Below are 18,733 nucleotides of genomic sequence, written 5' to 3' on the forward strand. Positions count from 1 at the left end.
ATTCTATAAAACTTAAAAAACCCCTACTCAGTGATAACTGTAATACCATTTTTATATTCCTTCCTCTCAGTATATTTTCTATGCAAATATATGTATATACATATTTATTTGTTTATTTTACAAAAAAGGAATCACACTGTATTTAGGTTTGTATCCTATTTTTATTCTCATGATGTATTAGCATTTCTCCATGTTATTAAATATTCTTTAAAATGTAAGTTTTAATGGTTATATATTTCATCATCTGGATCTAAAGTAACAGATTTGATCATGACCTTATTGTTAGATATTTGGATTATTTTCCATTTTTTTCACTAATAAAAATAGTGCTTGGATGAGACTCTTTCTATCATAAATCTTTGACTCTGAATATTTCTTTAGATTAAATTCCTGGAAGAAGAATTAATGAACTCTTATTGGTGCTAAGATTTTTTTTAGTTCATTTGCTTGGATTTTCTAGGTAGCTATATCCAAATAATGAGAAATGTTGCCATTTCCTTTTCAACAATTATATCCTTTATTTATTTGTGTTTCTTGTCTTATCGCATTGGCCAGACATTTCAGAGTAATGTTAAATAATTAGAGTCATAGTGGGCATATTCCCTTGTGTCAGTTTTTAATGGAAAAACCTCTAGTGTTGCACTTCCATATTTCACATACTTGTGTTTTATTTAGGAATTTTGCATTTATATTCATAGATGAAATTGGTCTGTGGTTTTCTTTTTCTATGCTTTCTTTGTCAAGTTCTGTGATAGGGTTGTGCTAGTTTTGTGAAATACAATAGGTTTCTCTTCTGCAGAGACATTTCCTGTGTCAGGAAGAGATAGCAATTTCTAACAGGCAAATATGCTGGATATTTGACGTGCCAGTCAGGTGGTTTTCTTTCAAAGATGCAGACAGAAGATACATAATTGAATTCCCACACTCAGCTCAAACTGGTTATCCTGTCAGCAAACTGGCATGTAAAATGATGTGCAATTGCTTCAATTACGAGAATTGAAGCATTTAGACAATTCTCCCTCTTCTGTTTGAGATGCAGGCTCTGCCTCTGAGTTTGAAGCTGTCAGGGGTCCAATTTAGCCAATTCCAGACTCTAGGAGTTTGCTGTGGGCCGTTGCTGCCCTGTTGCTACAACAGTGCTGATGTGTCAACTGTCATCCCTGTATAGAGATCTCGCTCCCCGTTATACACTTTTTATGCTGGCCCCTTTGCCAGGAGACTTGTCAGTATGTTTGCGGGAATGATGCTCAACAGTCAAAACTCACCTTTTGGAAGGATTTTCAGAGTTGACTCCAATACCCATCTTCTGGGGGCTCTCCAAAATTCCAGGTCAGATCTGCATGCCTGAGCTCTACTCATTTGCCCAGTGCAAATACTGGAACAGTAGCAGGTGAGAATGTGACCAGTTTAATTCACTAATTTGCTAAGCATTATGAATGCTGTCTCCTAAACATCCCAGGAATCCATCCAATTTTTTTCTCATCCTCACTGCCACCTAGAGGCCTCCACCAGCTCTCACATGGATTGTTGCAAATAACACCAATTGGTCTTACTGTTTCTAGTCATTCCCTATTACAGTCCATCCATCCCCAGGCCAGCCACAGTGATATTTCTAAAATATCAGTAAGTCAGTCAGTAACGTGATTTGGTTGCCTCTTTCTTAAAATCTCTGAATGATTCCCCAAGGGATTTCAGATAAAGTTAGAACTTCTTGGTATAGCTTACACAGCAAATCTGCAATATTCCCCTCTACTTTCCTCTCTAGCCTGACTTTCTGCATTACCCCCTTCTGTAATCCAGATTTCCAGTGATTCTTTCTACTTCTCCTCTTCACTGCACTCCTCCCTTGCACATGCTTTCTCTTGCCTGAAAAACTACTACCTGACTAACATCTACTTATAATTTACATCTCAGCTCAGACGTTATTTTCCATGGATGTTTTCCTGACCCCTCTGAGTTGAGTTTGGTGACTTTTATTTTTTCTCTCTTAGCACATGTATCACAGCATGTATAATTCTGCATTGCACTTGGGGGCTTCCCTAGACATCTTAAAGGCAGAGAGGACAGGCCCATGTCTGCTGTTTCCTCCACACTTAGCATTTTTCTCAGCATACAGTAGGTGCTTAATAAATATCTGTTAAATTAATAAATTGTATTCTTGCCTGCTGGGGAGTTCTCTTCAATCATCCATAAAAAACTCAATTTTCTGACTAGGAAGGTGACCTCCTAAGAGAATAAAGTTGAACTCAACTTTCACTTTCAAATCTGAGGGATAACTTAATAGATGTTGAATAAATAAATGGATGAAGAGGTTGTGTATATTGTATTCAATGCCTAGCACAGTGCAATAGAAACTATTCTTCATTTGAAATCAAAAGACTGGGTTGCATCCCCAAACTCTACTTACTACTTATGTGATTTGAGCAAGTGTTATTATTTGCCAGCATCTTAATGTCATCATCTGAAAAAGGGGACCGTAACCCCTGCTTGTCTCATAGGTTTACTGAAATAAAGCATTTAAATACATTGCGTAAGCAATGTCATCAAGATGGTGATATACATCATTCCTGACTTCAGTCGCCCTCACAAGATCAACTAGCAATGATCCAGAGACAAGACACCTTTGTGAAAATCCTAGAACCTGAGAGGGAGGCTGAAGCACCTCCTAGACCACAGAGGCCGAGAAGGACCGTGTTAGAAGGCAAGAGGGGCAGCTACACTCTGACCACATCGCCCCTCCCCCAAGCCAGCACAGCGCCACACCAAAGGGTCCCTCTGGGCCTATGGTCCTGTGGTTTCTCCAGTAGGAAAAAGAGAGCCCCAGGTGGGCATCCAGTTCCGTCAGTGCTGTGGGATGCTTCCCAGGAGGCCCACTTGGGTCTCCCCTCATAGGGATCACTGGGGAAGTCTGCAGAGCTTGACTACTGGAAGTCAGATAGAGCAAGAGAAGGGGGCAGGGCTTCCCGCCCCCCCATCAACCAGCATTGAGATCTTCGTGGACCGTGGGCTGCATTCCTGCTTGCAGCAGACCCTGAGCAGGGCTCCCAGCCAGTGGCTCTGCCCATCTGCAGAGCCAAGATGATGACCCTTTCTGGCCAGGGAGCTCAGTTGGCACTTCTGACTGATTTGAGCCATACTGGCCATACTGGCTGAGGAGCCCTTTTTATGGCCCCGCCTTGACAGGGAAGCAAATTTGCAGCCTCATCCAAGTGTTGAGTCTAGCCTCCAGTCCCGCCAGACCAGGAAGCCCGGCCAGAGAACCCAGGCAGCCACAGCTGTGCTTAGGCAGGGAGCCAAACCAGAAGTCCTGCCCAACTATCCTGCGTAACCAGGGAGCCTGAAGAGTGACCTTGGACAGCCTTAAACCCTGCCTGCAGTACCGCCCAGTGGCAGAGCCCAGCTTACAGCCCTGCCCCACAGTGCAGCCCAGTCTGTAACCCTGCCTGTTTGCTGAACACAGCATGCAGCCTTGCCCATGCAGGGAGCCCAGCCAATGACATGCCCAATCCCGATGAGGGAGCCTAGACAGCAACACTGCTTGACCACAGAGCAGAGTCTCTAGCTCCACCCAACTGCGAGATACTAGCTGGAGGCCCCTCCTGACCACAGGGCAGGGCCAGTGACCTTGCATAACAGCAGATTACCTGATCATGAAGCACAACCTATGGCCTCACCCAACTTAGAGGCATAGCCTGGGGCCCCGCCTGATTACAGAGCACAGCCTGAGGTCTCATCTGACTGCAAAGCTCTGCCTACAGCCCTGCCTTAACCCAGAGTCCAGCCAGTGGCACCCATTCAGGGAGCACAGATTGAGACTCCACCCAACCAGGAGTGATTGCGGAGCCCAGCCTGCAGCCCTGCCCAGTCGCAACTTTCTATCTCAAGGAACACATTAAGCTCAAAGTTAGCAGAAGGAAAGAAATGATAAAGATTAGATCAGAAACAAAAGAACTAGAGAATAGGAAAATGATAAAAAAGATTAACAAAACTAAGAGTTGGTTCTTTGAAAAGATAAACAAAATTGACAAAGCTTTACCTAGACTGACCAAGACAAAAAGAGAGAGGATTCAATAAATAAAATGATAAATGAAAGAGGAGACATTACAAGCAATACCACAGAAATAAAAAGGATCAAAAGAGACTACTATGAACAATTATACTCCAACAAATTGGACACCCTTGAAGAAATGGATAGAGTCCTAGAAACATACAGCCTACCAAGACTGAATCATGAAGAAATAGAAAATCTGAACAGACGAATAATGTGTAAGGAGATTGAACCAGGAATCAAAAACCTCCCAACAAAGAAAAGCCCAGAAACCAGACTGCTTTACTGGGAGTTCTACCAAACATTTAAAGAAGAATTAATACAAATCTTTCTCAAACTCTTCCAAAAAATTTAAGAGGAGAGAACACTCCTAAACTCATTGTATGAGGCCAGCATTACCCTGATACCAAAGCTGATAAGGACACTAGAAGAAAATAAAACTATAGGCCAATATCCCTGAAGAACATTAGATGCAAAAATTTTCAACAAAACACTATCAAACCAAATTCAACAGCACATTAAAAGGATCATACACCATGATCAAGTAGAATTTATCCTTGGGATGAAAGGATTGTTCAACATATGCAAATTAATAAATGTGATACACTACATTAATAGAATAAAGGATAAAAATCATATGATTATCTCAGTAGATGCAGAAAAAGCATTTGACAAAATTGAACAGGCATTCATGATAAAAACACTTAACTAATTGGATATAGAAGGAGCATACCTTGATATAACAAAGGCCATATTATGACAGCCAACATCATACTCAATGATGAAAGTTTAAAAGCTTTTCCTCTAAGATCAGGAATGAGATAAGGGTGCCCACTCTCACCACTCCCATTCAACATAATACTGGAAGTCCTAGCCAGAGCAGTTAGGCAAGAAAAAGAAATAAAAGACATCCAAATCAGGAAGGAAGAAGTAAAATTGTCTCTATTTGCAAATGACATGATCTTATAAATAGAAAACCCTAAAGACTCTACCAAAAAACTCTTAGAACTAATAAGTGAATTCAATAAAGTTGTAGGATACAAAATCAATATAGGGAAATAAGTTGCATATACTAACAAGTTATCTGAAAAAGAAATAAAGAAAACAATCCCCTTTACAATAGCATCAAAAACAATAAAATCCTTGGGAATAAATTTAACCAAGGAAATGAAAGATCTGTACACTGAAAACTATAAGACATTGACAAAAGAAATTGAAGAAGATATAAATAAATGGAAAGGTAGCTCATGTTCATGGACTGGAAGAATTAATATTGTCAAAATACGTATAGTACCTGAAGTCATCTGTAGATTCAATGCAATCCCCACCAAGTTTCCAATGGCATATTATATAGAAATAGAAAAAAAAAATCCTAAAATTTGTATGGAACCACAAAAGACCCTGACGAGCCAAAGCAATCCTGAGAAAGAAGAAGAAAACTGGAGGCATCAAACTTCCTGATTTCAAACTATATTACAAGGCTATAGCTATCAAAACAGTATGGTACTGGTATAAAAACAGATACATAAACCAATGGAACAGAATCGAGAGCCCGAACATAAACCCATGCATATGAAGTCAACTAATATTTGGTAAGGGACCCAAGAATACTCAATAGAGAAAAAGTAGTCTCTTCAACAAATGGTGTTGGGAAAGCTGGATATTCACGTGCAAAAGAGTGAAATTGGACCCTATCTTACATCATTCACAAAAAATTAACTCAAAATGGATTAAAGGCAAATGTAAGACCTGAAACAATAACACTCCTAAAAGAAAACAGAGGGAAAAACATTCTTGACATGGTCTTGGCAATGATTTTAGGGATATGATAACAGAAACACAAGGAGCAAAAGCAAAAATAAACAAGTAGGACTACATTAAACTAAAAAGCTTCAGCACAGCAAAAGAAGTGATCAAGAAAATGAAAAAACAACCTATAGAATGGAAGAAAATGTTTTCAAACCACCTATCTGATAAGGGATTAATATCCAAAATATATAAAGAACTCATACAAGTCAATACCAAAAACACAAATAAACAAATTGAACACCGGACAAAGGACCTGAATAGACAGTTTTCCAAAGAAGATATTCCAATGGCCAACAGGTATATGAAAAGGTTCTCAACAGCACTAATCATCAGGGAAATGCAAATAAAAACACAATGAGATATCACTTCCCACCTGATAGAATGGCTATTATGAAAAAGACAAGAGATAACAACTGTTGGAGAGGCTGTGGAGAAACAGAAACCCTTGTGCACTGTTGGTGGGAGTGTAAATCGGTGCAACTGCTATGGAAAACGGTATGGAGGTTCCTCAAAAAATTAAAAATAGAACTATCATGTTATTCAGCAGAACTATTTCTGGGTATAGTCTGAAAGAAATGAAATTACTATCTCAAAGAAATATCTGCACCCTCATGTTCATTGCAGCATTATTCACAATGGTCAAGACATGGAAACAACCTAAAGATGAATGGATAAAGGAAATGTGGCACATATACACAATGAACTATTATTCAGCCATAAAAAAGAAGGAAATCTTGCCATTTACAATGTGGATGAGCCTTGAGGGCATTATGCTAAGTCAGACAGGGAAACAAGTCAGACTGGGAAAGACAAAACTACATGATCTCACTTATATGTGGAATCTAAAAACCTGAACTCATAGAAACAGAGAGCAGATTGGTGGTTGCTACGGGCAGAAGAAGGTGTGGGAAATGGATGAAGGTGGCCAAGGGGTATAAACTTCTAGTTTTCCAGAATATGAATAAGTTCTGGTGATTATAGTTAAAAATATTGTATTGTATATTTGAAAGTAGCTAAGAGAGTAGATCTTAAAAGTTCTCACCATAAAAGAAATATTGTAACTTTGTTAGGTGATGGACATGTTAACTAACCTTATTGTGGTAATCATTTCACAATATATACATATATTAACTCATTACATTATACACAATGTTAAACTTACACAATGTTATATGTCAATTATATCTCAATAAAGCTGGAAAAATAACATTTTACCCATGTGAAATTTGAATCATATGAATATAGTAACTATTAAAAATAAAAGAAATTAGAATTTAAGAAAAAAAATTGAACACAGTGTGTAAAATGTTAATCATGATGCAAAAATGCAGTCTTAATTCATTGAGATGACATGGTATAATAATTCCAGCTATCAATTTTTGAGTGCTTGCTATGTTCGGGAACTTTACAAGCATCGTTTTCTTTTATCTTCCTGATCATCCTGATTAAAATATGTCTTCCTTTTAAAATACGAGATAATTGAGCTTGAGAGAGGTTAAGTAACTTGTCCAAGTTCACACAGCTGGCAAATGCCTGAGCCAAGCTTCAAATTCGTACTGGAATAGTGGCAAGACGGTAACAATTGGTCCCAGAAAACTTGGGTCCAAGTCTTTGTACCTTTATGTACTAGTTCTGCGGTTGGGAGGCACATCTCTTAGACTCCTGAGCCTCAATTTCCCCTCTGTCAAAAGGAGATAAAATATCTACCTCATGGAGTTGTTGTGAGGATCATAAATAGTTTTGTACTTCAATGAACTGTACACATTAGCTGTCTACCTCACCTCATTTCTAAAGCCCACTAGAAAGAATAATCATCTCAATACTAATAACTTTGATTCTCTCCTTGTTTTTCACTCTCTTTTCTGTTTTGTAGAGACCCTGAGCCTCTTTATCATAGTATAAGACCATGGACTTGGCCCAAGATAGACCCAGGTTCAAGTGCTCGTTCTGCCATTTACTGGCTTGGGGAAATTACCCAACTTCTTTAAGCCTTGGTTTCCTGAGCCTTAAAATGGGGCCAATAATGGGTCCTATGTCCTAGGCTTGCTTGTGAGGATTAGATGACATAAAGCATGTAAATTCTTTATCAGTTCATGGTACATCAGATAGGCTTAACAAATGACAGCAGAAGCAATACCTAGGTAAGAAATAATAATAGCACATTATACATTATGTACATTATAAAGCACTTTAATATGAATGAGACCAATTTTATTCCCAAATTAGCTCTTGACATTGATATTATTAGTTTCTTGTTTTATGAAGGAGGAAACCATCGCTCAGAAAATTTTAGTGATTTTCCGGAGTTGCCCAACCAGGGCTCATTCACACCTAGGAACTCTTACTTTGAGAGAGTGCTTCATCCCCATCAGCACAGCTCTGGAGAATCAAGGAGAATTTAGAGGCTCCCAGGGAAGATGGTAGGAATAAGTGAGGTTCACCTGCAGTCTCCAAGAAATAGGTGAGAGGTCAGATCTTCCTAAAAAGTTCAGTGCAGAGAGCAAGCTGGGGAATATTAGTTTCTTGAGAATGCTCAGAAAATTGTTGAACCGGTGAAGCTGAGAGTACAATAGCCCTATCAAATGACCTTTTCTCTCCTCACATTTGTGTGCTATGACCCAGACACAGTCCAATGGTCTGTGGGTGTCCATATGGCATTTGCAGATACATACCTGGCCATCAACCCTGCTCCGTAAACCCTTATGACTGGCAAGGTCATACTAGAAATGGAAGAATTTCAAAGACTGCTAAATGACCGTTTGTACATTATTCAAAGCTGCTAAGTCTAGCTTCACATATGGATTTTCTAAGGCATTCTAAGGAGATCTCCACTCCCTGAAAGAGGTCCTGGATCTCCTCAATGTTGCGGGTCTTTGAATATTGTTTGATATCAACAATGAACAAGGTCGAGGTCTTTTATGTATGACAGCTTGGAGAGATTATGTGACTTTCTCAAGGTCTCACCACTACTAAGTGGCAGAGCCGGTGTTTAACTTCTGCCCGCAAATTCACTCTCTCCATAGATGGACGAGCGGGTCTTGATTCTCTCAATCCGTTAGCAATGGCTCTGAAAGCTGGAGCCCTTAAGAGGTGGCAGGCACTGGCTTGGGAGTCTGGTTCAAACCCTGACTCTCTACTTTTTGGCTGGGACTTTGGGCAAGTGAATTAACCCTCCAAAGCTTCATCTAAGAAACAGTAGTACCAATTTCATAAGGTTATTTTAAGTATTAAATTTAAAAATGCATCTCATCTGATCTCAATCACTTAGAATCCCATTACTTAAACCATCAAATTAGAAGTCAGGATTCAGACCAGGAAACCCAAGCTGTTTGGCTTGAGTCCTTAATCATCATGAGTGTAAAGGATGAGCATGGTTGGGAAGATTTACCCAGAGACAGGCTGGAGAGACTGGTTATAATGTGCACAGCTGTTTAGTACATCGATGGCAAACATTTATTAAACTTTTGCTAAATGCCAAGCACTCTCCTAACTACTTGACTTGTAGTAACTTGTTTCATCTTCACAATAATACTGTGAGGTGGGAACTGTTGTTGACCCTGTTTTTGAGGTGAGAAACCTGAAGCTTTGGGATGTTAAATGACTTTCCCAGTGTCACATAGCTAGTAAGTGGAGTCAAGCAGTGTAGTTAGGAGTCTACTAACTTAACCACCACACTAGACTGCATCTCTAATATTCCTTAGAGCAGAGTTTCTCAACCTCGGCACTATTGACATCTTGGGTCAGGTAATTCTTCATTGTGGGGGCTGTCCTGTGCATTGTAGGATGTTTAGTAGCATCCCTGGCCTCTACCCATTAGATGGCAGTAGCACTACCCTCCTGCCGATTGTGATAACCAAAAATGTCTCCAAACATTGCCAAATATTCCCTGAGGTGGTGGGGGCGTGTATGTGGCAAAATTGATTTGAAGCTTGGCTCAGCCATTTGCCAGCTGTGTGACCTTAGATAAGTTACTTAACCTCTCTGAGGCTCAGTCACCTTGTATGTAAAAGGAAGACATATTTTAGCCAAGATGATCAGGAGGATAAAATAAAATGTTGCATGTAAATTTCCTGAACATAGTGAGCACTCAACAATGGTAGCTGGGATTATTACACCAGGCTGCCTCGATGTATCAACACCTCACTTGGTATCATGATTGACACTTTATACATTTTGTGCTTACACTATTTCAGTAAACCTACGAGACAAGTAGGGTTTATGATCCCCTTTTCAGACCATGACTTTGAGAACCACCAATTAGAGAAGTGAAGCTCACCAACCGGATAAATTACTCCTCCTTCCATGGGAAGGAGTAAGAGGTGTTAAGGGGGGAAGAAATTATTCCTCTAAAACTGTTTCCTTCTGAATGTGGAATGGAAATCCTCTGTCATTTATGGAAACTTGAGCAACATTTCTCACCAATCCCCACCCCAACAATAACAGCAATGATAGACAACGTTTATTGAAACTTTACCATATACCAGAAACTATGCTTTTTTTTTTTTTTGGTCATACATTGTGTTATTTATTCCTTACAAAAATCCTGTAATTATCCTGATAGTGGATTGATTTCAGTAATGGCCCAAATGTGTTTATGTCTCATGACCTTTGTATATTTGCCGGGTATTCATGCCCTTTGGTAGCGCCCTCTCACACTGACTCTGGGCTTGGTCATGTGACTGCTTTCACTAATGGGACACTAGCAGACTGGGTGCAAACAGAGGCCTGAAAAGTGCTTATGCATCAGGACTTGTCTTTTTGCTCCTCTTGGAAACCTGAGCTGCGGTGCAAACAAGCCCAGGCCAGCCTGCTGGAGGACGAGACATTCATAGCCCAGTTGCCCCTTGTCCTACCTGACAGCCAGCCAGTCCCTAACAGCGGCAGCTGACACCAGATGCATGAGTGGGCTCCTCTAAGACCAGAAGAATTCGATGAGCTGAACCCCAAGTGCCAACCTATAACCATGAATTAAGAAATGGTTCTTGCTTTAAGCTACTGTGTTCTGGGTTCTTTTATTAAGGATACAGAAAAGCTCACTGAAACAATTCCCTTTTACAAATGAGAACACATAGGCTCAAAGTCGAATAAGTTTCTGCAGTTGCACAGCCAGTAAGTGATAGTGTTGGGCAATGAATTACTTCACTCCGGAATCCACACTGCTGCAGCAGAGGTTGGGGAGGCATATCTGGTGGGAGGACAGGAATTAAACCAGGCACGGAGATCACAGTAGTTGGAGTACGGTTCACTTGGAGTTGAGGAATGCCCTGGTGAGTGAGTGCTCAGTTTCATTCTGTTCGTCTTCCACTCTTTTCTCTTAATTATGGGGAAGACCCTTTGAATGAGAGAGGCTTGTGGGGTTGTCTTCATAGAGAGCAAGGAATGCGTCTCGGGTCATGATTCCTTGGGAAGAATAAGGTTTCAGACCTGTGGCAGGAAAAAAGGAAAACCCAGGGGCTACACGATTCCCCCATCATCCTTTCCTGCTAAAACTTTGCCCGTTGCCACCATTTCTTCATTTTCACATTTCCCAATATGTTATCTACCCTAAACTTCTCATTTCCTCAACAACAGAACCTCTTTCACTTCCATCTTTGGGGTACTTTAGGAAATGGAAAGTCTACCCCCAATCTTGTTATTTCCCCTGTGTTCTCCCACCTTCAAAGAAGAGTGGACATAATCATATTCATTAGTGTGCACACATTTGATCAGGGGACTGGTACTAGTGGGCGTGGTCATTCTAAAATGCTATGTACATGGTGGCGTGCTCTCTTCTCTCTCTTCTGCAATGAAGACTCCAGGCTCCTACTTAGATGGGATGATATCCAACCATTTTTCTCTCTTTATTCTTTATTCTACCCTTGCATCTGGATCTGTTCATAGTAAGTGCTCAATAAATGTTAGGTGCACTCATTTTCTTCTGTATTTGTATATACTTGATTGAAAGATCCAATATTTAGGTTAGAACTTAACAATGAAGTGGAGGCATCTTAGGAGGCTTCTCATTTCAGCATCGTTCCAGGATCCCACCCTGGAAGATAGGCTCATTCTCTATACTTAGTACTGACCTCAATTTTAACTCAATATGCTACACTGTGATGTAATTCTTTGTGTGCCTGTTTCTCTTCCAGACTATTCAGTTCCCTGAGGCTTTAAATTGGTATCTCTTTGCTTTTGTATCCCTATTATCTAACCCAGAATCTAGACAGTACAGCATAGATAGATAAGAAATATTTCTTGAATGAAGAAATCTGTGTTCAAATCAGGCGGTCTGCTTTCTGGTTGCACAGCGTTGAGAAGGTAACCTTTCTGAGACTTAATTTTCTCAACTAGAAAATGAAGATAATCATGCCTCTCTGACGGAGTTATTGTGAGAATGAAATGAAATAAAATATATGAAAGTCCCGGGGCCTTTCGTAAACACTGAAAGAACAGTACTTTTCTTCTTTTCATGTTAACTCATCCGTGAATGGAGGATGAGGGCTGTGCTGCATGGAAGATACCAGATCATTGGGCTGGTTCTTCCGCAATTTTACCCCAGATCTGCCTCATTTACATGCATCTAGCCCTCCAATAAATGACTCTGGGGCCTGGATTTCTCTTTTAGTTATATGGAGCACCAGCCTTCCTCAGGTGGAGGGCCTGTGATTAATGGCTACAGAATCACTAGAGCTGGGGCAGGCTGGCTTTTCTTGGATTATTTTTGAGTTTGTAATCTTCACTGTTATCCCCTTGGCTCTGAAGATTATTAAGCATTCCACAAGGAAAGCCTTCTCTTTAAAATTGTTCTGAAACAGCCATGATTGAGGAAAGTCACTTACCCTGCATTGCCCTCCTGCCCCCTTGCCTGATAACTAGCCAAGAGTCATCCATGACCTTGGCAAAGAGGAGGCAGCTGGCCTGGTTCCAAGCTCAATTATCAGGAGATAACCTCTGAAAGTTGGTTAAATAGGATTTCTGTTTCCTATTTCTTTTCTTTCTTTTCATTCTTTTTTTTTTTATTTTAAACTCACCAGAAAAAGGCTTTGCTGGATCCAGCAAGAACAAATATGTACCACGACAGAGGAGCGTTTTCAGTTTTGTTGGGGAAAGAGATTGCATATCACCCGTGGATGTACACACTCCGCCTCTTCAGAGAGAACTTCAAACGCCTCACTCCAGAGATTTGCTCAAAGGCTGCATGGCCTGTTGGTTAGTGTATAATGCAACATTTGTTTTTGTCCTTATAAATATTTTAACTCTTCTTTCACTCTAGATTCCTTGTTTCAAAGCCAAATTTATTTTATTTTGTTACTAGAATTGCACCTTCTCCCCGGCACCCAAGCAGTTTTCCTCCTTCTGCCCAAGGCTCGCATTAAGGCAAGTAAAATAAGTCTCCCTCTCTCCACCTTCTACAGCCTCCTTCCATTGGGCTGCTCACTGTTTGTGCTTTTAGGAAATTCTTCCACCTTAGTGTATGTTTTTATACTCCTCCTCCCACCACCCGATGCTCAGGTCTCAAGGCCCGTTTTGATTTGAGAGTCATATTTTCTCTTTCTTTTTTTCCTGTTGTGTTTGCACTTTCTTAGAAATGTTAATTCAACAAACACTGATTGATGCTTTCTCTGTATCAACCCCTGTGCTAAGAGATGGTGAATACGTAGGAGGCTTTTTCCAGGAAGAACTCATAGCCATGCAAATACAATGTCCTAAAGATTATCTATCTATGTATCATCTATCCATCTAGATCTATAGATATATATCTATCTAGATATTTCTATATATAGATATATCTAGGTAGAAAGATAGAAATAGAAAAATAGATTAGGTATAGATATAGATATACTGTACAAGGAGGCATAGAGAAAAGTCTAATAGAAACTTAGACTGTGAGTGAAGGGGATCACGGAGGACTTTTATTTAGAGTTTTGATTGATGTTTGAATAAATAATATGTGTTCAACTGTATATGTTGGGGAAAGACACTCTAAGCAGAATAGATAACATACAAAAAGTTGTAGAAACTTGTGGGAATATAGCCTGTAATGTTGGAGAAGGATGAGAACGTGGTGTGGATGAAGACTAGGATTTGTCAGGGGAAATGACGATAAATAAGCTGGAAAGATACCCAGGGTTCATGTTAGTTGGGTATTTTCACATTGAGCTAAAGAATTGTGCTTGGACTTTTCCTTATGGATTGTGGGGGACTACTGGTGGTTTTTAAGCAAATGAGTAACTTGTTCAAATTAGGAAATTATTGTAAGTGACAATGAAGAATAGACTAGTTCAATAAGAAATTGGGGCAGGATATTGCTTATCCTTTTACTTTGCCAAATCCTGACCAAAATTTCTGATAAGTTCTTGAGAACAGGCCAATAGGAAATCAATCAACCCATGTCCTAGAAACTCAAAAATCAAATGCAGACTAAACTTCACATGAAAGGTCAACACCACCTACGCCAATGAGGACTCAAGCAAGCACAGAGTTTGAATACCAGGACTATAGGCCTTTGTTCAAGAAAGGCTGTGTTGACACTCAGATTTGGTAGACCACTTGGCATTGTGGTCCTGCTATTATTTAGATGTCACTTACTCTGATTTACAGTTGCAATTACATCATAGTGATCCTTAATTGGAGAAAATGCTTTCAGTTCTTTGTTTTCCAAAATACTGTGTTGAAGTCCAGTAAATGTTGTTCAGGGTTGTATCCTATCAGCCAGTATTCAGGTTGTTTATGGTGAAGCCTTCAATTCTCCCAGGAAGAGATGGTTCCTTTCTCCTCTGTATACCCATAGCGTTTTAGGCACATGCAAGTTACAGAATTTACCATAATGTATTGTGATTATATCTTTAAAGAGTAGTACCGTGTGTTAAGAGCACGGGTCTAGACCCAGAAAGTCTGGCTTTGAATCCTGGCTGTCATTTAGTGGCTGTGTAAACTTAATTAACCTTTTGGTTTGTCTCAGCTTCCTTGTCTCATTTTTCTCTCTGAAAAATAAGAATAAATTTCGTAACCTATAGTGTTGTTACGAGGAGAATATGAGGTAATATGTGTAAAGTACTTTGAATGGAAATATATAGTAGGCACTCAAAAAAGTTGTCATTATTTCTCTAATTATCTGACTCCTCCTGTGTTGCCTAATCTTTACTGTGTCATGGTATACATAAAAATGATATGATTTGTATGGCAAATTGGGATAAATGGACAAGGCTGCTTGTGTTTGAGATGACCAAGCTGAGGCGCTTATCCCACTCAAGACCTTCCTGGCTGCCCTGATGCCTAAAGGGCTTAAACTTGCAGCACACTTATAACCCATTAGTGGGGAATTCCATCCTGGCAGACTGTGTTAATAAGGATGGAGCTAATTCTGCTTCTTTGTATCCTATGTGCCCAGCACAATTTTCATCACAGTGCAGTTTCTTAACCAGTAGACGAGTGAATGGAAGGCAGGAAGGTCCTACCTCTCTTTGCCTGGCCAAGGTGATGTGTTCTTCTTGTGGGAAAACAGTGTGCATTAGATGTATCTTTGTTATTCTCTGTCCAAATAATGCATTTTGACATTCTAAAATTACTGTAAATTCTGTAAAATCACTTTGTGGGAAGGGACAAGAGAGGCCTCTGGAAAGATGAGTTGTCACAGAGTACGTAGAAATGTTGGCAGAGCTTCACACTTGAACCACCAGGAAATGCTTGGTCATTCACGGGCTCAGAATAAGTCTCGCTGGGCAACAATGTTTATTCCTTAATAAGTGGCTATTAGTGGTACATACTTTAAGACGGAGTGAGGAGAGTCATTGTGTTCAGCTGCGTCAAGAAGCCAAAAGTAGGTCAAGATGATTTTGCAATGAAAGTTTTTGTATGGTCCACATGCCTAGAAGTAAGACTAGGTCCCAGATTCTAGTCTAGATAAAAAACTAAATTTCAATAACTGGTGGACTCCACTTTCTAAATTGTTCATTTTGAGAACTACAATTCAAGATAGCTCATATAATTGAAATGGCCAAAGAAATATTTAAAAAGTAGGAGAAAATCTCTATCAGTGAAAGGAATCAAGGAAAAATACTATACACGTGCCAAAATAAGGACTTTCTACCAGATAGAGCAAATGTTCCCCAAATTTGTACCATACCCATTTAACAAATTTGAAACAACTCACTTTTTTCAGTATTTTAAAAATTTTATTTATTTGAATCTGCTAGAAAAATTGCAAAAACAGGGGCCAGCCTGGTGGCGCAAGCGGTTAAGTGCGTGCGCTCTGCTGCAGCTGCCTGGGTTCGCCGATTCGGATCCCGGGAGCGCACCCACGCACCATTTGTCAAGCCATGCTGTGGCGGCATCCCATATAAAGTGGAGGAAGATGGGCACGGATGTTAGCCCAGGGCCAGTCTTCCTCAGCAAAAAAGGAGGAGGATTGGCAGGTGTTAGCTCAGGGCTGATCTTCCTCACACACACACACACACACACACACACACACACAAAATTGCAAAAACAGTACAAAAATGCCTATATACTCTTTTTTCAGATTCATCTCTATCTTTGAAAAATAAAGATCACTTATTTTGAACTGTAAATGGTTCAGTTTTGTGTCCTAAGGGTACTTGTTTGTCTTTTGCACAGAACTCTTTGATTCCGGATTCTGCAGTTGGTGGTAAAGAACTGAAACATGCAGGCCTCGGGGCTTCCCTTTGTCAGTGAAACTGCAGAAGAAGCTGGCTTGGGAGAACTCAGGTGAGGAAGCTGCTGAGGGAGCCAGAAACCTTGGCATAGACTTTTTCTTTGTGAGTGGAGAAGGCTGGTTCCTAAAGGGGATCCACTGATCTTTCTAAATTCCCAGGGAGTGGAAGTTCCACGAGGCATCGCGATTCATGAGTCAAAAGGATCTGCTCCAACTGCCAGGCGACAGTTATCAATACAAAAGTGCTTCTGAAGATGAGGCCAGAACCCACGTTAATGAAGCCTGATTGCCTCAGAATTATTATGGGATGAATTAGCAGCTTTGCTGGAAGCCCATACGTGCAGGGTCAGTAACAATTTATGGTGAGTCACATTTAAGTTATTTCATTCAATTCCACCAGCATTTACTGACCTACTAAGCACAGAGCCCTGGGCAGGCCCAATGCTAGAAAAGGGACTGAACTGGAAGTCAAATGACAGGGGTTCTAGGCCTACCTCTGCAATAACGTTCTGGGCAGGGAAAAGGGAGAGGGTCAGGGATTTCCATAGAAAAGTCTTAGGGAAGCAAATTTTCACAATGTCTGGCTTCCCAATTCCAAGGGAAGCAAAAAGAATTTCAGACCAACACTAGTCAAAATTGATATCCAGATGGTCTGTATGAGTCAGTATTTTGGTTAAGCTAGGGTTGACCAGGAAACCATAGTTAAGCTAGTGTTTCTAACTAGCTTAAACATCAACCACAAAGACAAAAACAACGACAAACAAAAATACGACATGTAATGACTTATTTAACTGCAACATTCAACAGGTTGTCTAACATAAGGAATGGCTGGATCCAGGTACTCAAATGATGGCCTTTGGCTTTGTTTTCTTCTATATCTGGTTTATTCCCAGGCATTCATATCATCATAGTTTGGGTTCTCCTACCACCACTACCACCACACAAAGCAGCCTCTGGGGCAGATAGTTTATTTGGGAGATGTAGTGACCATGAAAATGCACCATTGGATCTTATGCTGCAGGAAGCATAATTGACTGACAGCCCTGCCATTACCCTTCTGGATCCACCATCATGTTCATGTGAAAGCCGTGCTTCCCATGGTCTGCTCCCAGTCAATGACTGACCATGAAGAGCCCACTAAGGCAGGCCCATTCCTGGAAGATGTGGGACTCCTCTGACAGGTGGCTTTGACTTGAGACCCCTCATTGGCCTCAACACACTTATTTTGGAACTGTGCTACAGTCCATGAGTCTTCCTGCTCAATTACCCCTCCTTCCCTCTCTCCTTCACAGTGTGAGACTTATGTTCTCCAGCTTCTCCTCTTTTGCCTTCACAAATGTTTCTCCCAATAAAGCTCTTGCCTGTCTAATCTCATCTTGGCACCTGCTTATTGGAGGCACCAAATCAACACAGGAGGTAATCTCAGGAAGCACAAGTGAAAAAATGGGGAAGGTGAGACAGAGATGGGAGAAAAGGCAATAAATGTGCACTAATGAACAGGTGACTATTGTGGGCAAGTCATCCTGGTATTTTCTTAGCGACCATGTGAGGCACGATCAGGATCGTCCCACCAGAGGGCAGAGACACTATGGCACTTATCTACTGTTTTCCATTTCCCATTGGCAGAAGGTTGTCCGAGTGTATCAGCCTTCTCACACTTCAAAATAGCAGAGAAGGGTCCTGGGGTACCAATGAAAGCCTTCGGGCAGAGAAGAAGAGAGATGTAGATGCTTGAGGTTGGAAACAGCCTGTTATGGCTGTAGGTAAACTCATGTGGACTAAGGGAGTATGGTACAGGGCATCCACAGCATCTGCTACACTCATGGTGGGAAAAAAAATAAAGGGCCACTGGTGGCTTACCATATCCCTAAGGATAGCAATTCCAGAGAATGTTTCTTTCCCAAGAATTTCTTGGGAGTGCCTCTGACTGGCCAAACTCATGTCACATGATCATCTCTGAGCCAATCACTGTGCCTGTAGATATGGAGCATCCTGTCACACTGGGGTGTATGATCCGGCCACCTCTCCAACTCACATCTACTGAGAATGGGGCAGGGATGGCTCCGTGAAAGGCATGCTGCACAGTTGAAAATCCTGTGACCACCACCGGATACGGTCTTAAGATCTTAAGCCTTGGAAGATGGAGGAAGATTCTAGATGGCAGCATTTTTCAGCATCCAGTCAGGAGGTGCATGCAAGCTGGTGCCTAGAGACCTCAGTATTAC

This window comes from Ceratotherium simum, chromosome 26, assembly GCF_057802395.1.
Source record: "Ceratotherium simum simum isolate JZ-2026a chromosome 26, ASM5780239v1, whole genome shotgun sequence".
NCBI lineage: Eukaryota > Metazoa > Chordata > Mammalia > Perissodactyla > Rhinocerotidae > Ceratotherium > Ceratotherium simum.